Genomic DNA, 4,300 nt, shown 5'->3' with positions numbered 1-4,300 from the left:
CATACTCTTCCACACAACTCATACAATGCAAGGGGCATTGAGAACATAATAACTAACATTCTCACATAGCAAGTGAGAAAATTAAGAACAACTGTATTTCAGCAAATGTACTTAATTCTCTCTCTCTCTCTCTCTCTCTCTCTCTCCTCTCTCTCTCTTCTCTCTCTCTCTCTCTCTCTCTCTCTCTCTCTCTCTCTCTCTCTCTCTCTCTGTGTCTCTCTCTCTCTCTCTCTCTCTCACAGCAAGCAATTGTCCTTCATCTCTCTCTCTCACTCACCACGCACGCACGCACGCACGCACGCACGCACGCCACGCACGCACGCACGCAGCCACGCACGCACGCACGCACGCGCGCACGCCCGCACGCACGCACGCACGCACGCACGCACGCACGCACACACACGCAGCACACACACACACACACACACACACACACACACACACACACACACACACACACACACACACACACACACACACACACACACACACACACACACACACACACACACACACACACACACACACACACACACACACACACACACACACACACACACACACACACACACACACACACACACACACACACACACACACACACACACACACACACACACACACACACACACACACACACACACACACACACACACACACACACACACACACACACACACACACAGCCGGACTGGGGAAATAATTCAGGCTGGGAAATATAGTGTGAAATATAGCCCAGTCAGTGGGGGTCGCCCACCAGGAAGGATTTTGTTACAAAGACTTAATTTCCTGCATTCTGGTGCAGGAATTTTGGAATTTTTACCATTTAAAAGCCAGTTTGTGTGATGACATCACAAATTATTGGTAAAAAAACACACAAAAAGTAAATATTTTCAATATATCAAATGCAAAGTAAAATTTTCTGGGGGGTTTATTACAGGCTAGGCATGTGCCAATGCTTAGCAACAATACAGATTGTGATGGATTTTTTGTAATGTCAGATTTAACAACAACTCTTTTCAGAAAAGTGGGAGTATTTCATTTTTATCTGACATTACAAAACAACTAAAAATAAAATGGTTATGATCAGGGCTGAAGTTTTAGAAACACTGGCATGGCCTGCTTCTAAGTTCAGTGGCCTGACTGCAAAAAATTCAATAAAAATTATTATAATTTTTATTTTTTTAATTTTCTTATTTTTTCAACTACCACCAGCAGTACCACCAAGTACCACTAGTGGTACGTGTACTACAGTTTGAGAACCACTGCTCTAGGTAATGCTGCATTTTCTAATCTCTTTTGTTATGGCTTTGCTGCAGTGTCTATCATCCATCATTCAAAGTTAGATGTATTTATAGAAGTTACATCCCTAAACCACAGGTGCCCCGACAGGTCAGCATCTTCAAATCATTCAACCACACAATGCACATGAATGAACTACAATGAACTGCTGGCTTTGTTTACATAATTGTTGTTCACATTGCAAGCCTCTGTACTCAATTCCAACGTATTGCTCAAATCTTTTCTTCTTGGCTGGTCACAATATATTTTAAATAAGATCCATTTAAATTGTAAATGAGATTCCAGTGTGAACTGGTCCCACTCCTGTACTGACCCACATGCATAAAGGAACTGACCCTCCATCATTCCAGTGTCCACCTCCATCACTTCACTTTACCTCCACTGAGGTCCTCCTTCATCTTGTGTCCAGGTCCATCACCTCACTGTCCACCTCCATCACTTCACTTTACCTCCACTGAGGTCCTCAATCATCTCGTGTCCAGGTCCATCACCTCACTGTCCACCTCCATCACCTCACTGTCCACCTCCATCACCTCACTTTACCTCCACTGAGGTCCTCAATCATCTTGTGTCCCCCTCCATCACCTCACTGTCCACCTCCATCACCTCACTTTACCTCCACTGAGGTCCTCAATTATCTTGTGTCCAGGTCCATCACCTCACTGTCCACCTCCATCACCTCACTGTCCACCTCCATCACTTAACTTTACCTCCACTGAGGTCTTCAATCATCTTGTGTCCACCTCCATCACCTCACTGTCCACCTCCATCACCTCACTGTCCACCTCCATCACTTCACTTTACCTCCTCTGAGGTCCTCAATCATCTTGTGTCCACCTCCATCACCTCACTGTCCACCTCCATCACCTCACTTACCTCCACTGAGGTCCTCAATCATCTTGTGTCCACCTCCATCACCTCACTGACTACCTCCATCACATCTGTCTTCCATGTTTGTTTTTGAGTGAGTCCACATCAGAATTGACAGGATCAGATTCCATGTGATTTGTGCTGTTCACAGTAGGGAAAAAACTCATCAAACTCATCAGATTTGGGCCACATTGAACATTTCCCACTGACTTTCAGAAATCAAGTCCTTTAATTAATAGGTATATTTGGATGTCATTAAAAATAAAAGGTTGGTTGAGTTGAACATATCTCTTTTTCTCTCTGTCTATCTTTCTCTCTTTCTCTAAAGGGTATATTAAATATAGTGACATATCTATACATAAGTGGTTAGAGTCTGTGAAAAACTATTTCAAAGGTTACAAAAGCTATTCTAAAATGTATAACTGACTATCTCTCTCTCTCGCTCTCTCTCTCTCTCTCTCTCTCTCTCTCTCTCTCTCTCTCTCTCTCTCTCTCTCTCTCTCTCTCTCACCTGAGACAGTTAAGGAAGTTCAGAGTATCGGGGAAGATACTCCAGTCCTTCTACTCAGGAGCTGTAGAGAGCATCCTGACCGGAAACATCACTGCCTGGTATGGAAACAGCACGGCACAGGACAAGAAGGCCCTACAGAAAGTGGTGCGCTCAGCCGAGCGTACCACGGGTATTGCACTACCCCCCCTGCAGGTTCTATACAACAAGAGGTGCAAATCCAGAGCCTGCAGGATAATGAAAGACCCTCACCACCCCAATAACAGCCTGTTTCAGCTGCTGAGGTCAGGCAGACGCCTGCAAATCCCAGCTACTAGGACAGAGCGGCTTAGGCTCAGCTTCTTCCCCCAGGCCATCAGAGCCATGAACAATGTACATTGAGTGCTCAGAACATTGCACTGTCCACACACAAGCACACATGAACACACACACGACACGCACACTGTGCACGCTCACACACGAGCAGCCACTTAACACTTTAACATGAGCGGGCACACACTCATGTCGCACACACGCACACTTATGGCCAAAGGAAAGGACACTTTAAATTAGAATAACAGGAACAGTGTATTGCACTACCAAAGCTAACTAGCATGTCACACATGCGCTGTAAATAACTATGTACAGATACCGAGATGTCACTCCATGTTACCTGCTACCTGTTACTGCACAATGTTGTTTCTTCTTTTGATTCTATTATATGTACCACTGTATTGCACATCGTTGCGGGCAAGACCACCCGCATTTCATTGTATACCTGTATGCTGTGACAATTAAAACTCTTGACTTGACTCTTGACTTGACTTGACTCTCTCTCTCTCTCTCACTTTCACACTGGGGTTTAAAACTGAGAATACAGTAAGTGCCAACCAGTTGTTAGTAGTTAGTTGTTGGCTCAAGGATGGAGTGTTTAGTGTCAAATTGCAGCTTATCAATACACTGTTATAATTCTAGATATATAGAGATCACTACATAAGATATGTGCAATAGAAATGTCTTATTATAACAATATGCTAAAAAGAATGCTTTGACTCCATCTGCCACAGTAAGCAGAAAACCATGGGGGGTGTGAGAACAGTTTGGCTGACCATATTAGGTAATGTTTGAATATGCAAGAATGGGGTCTGATTGGCTCGCCATAGTCAGACCAGTGATGTCATCAAGTAGTATAAAAATCAAAACACAATGTTATTCAGGAGGCAAGGCGACCAGAGCCTTGTACTCACTCCAACTCCCATTTCCGATGACAACTGTGGTTCTGTGAGAATCAATTGTATTTGTTAAATGTTAGGCTAAAGGTTAAATATGGAACATGTTAGTACTTGTGTATTTCTAAATAGTTTGTGAGGCCAATTTAATGGGCACAGGGTAATGTATAGCATTGATAACCATGAAAGGCATAATTGTCATTGATTGAATCCCTCATGTTTCTCAGATACTCTCTGGGACCTTTCTCCAATAAAAGACACTATGTGAAATAAGTTTGAATTATGGTATTGGACATTCAAGCTTCAGCAACATGTGCCCAAATGGCTCCTTATATTTATTAGGAACTTATTATAGCCAATTCGCACATTTATATATATACATATATTATTTTTCAAATGGCTGAGTTCAATT

This window comes from Notolepis coatsorum (assembly GCF_963971535.1).
Source record: "Notolepis coatsorum genome assembly, chromosome: 7".
NCBI classification, from domain to species: Eukaryota; Metazoa; Chordata; class Actinopteri; order Aulopiformes; family Paralepididae; genus Notolepis; species Notolepis coatsorum.
This window is presented reverse-complemented; position numbering follows the sequence as displayed.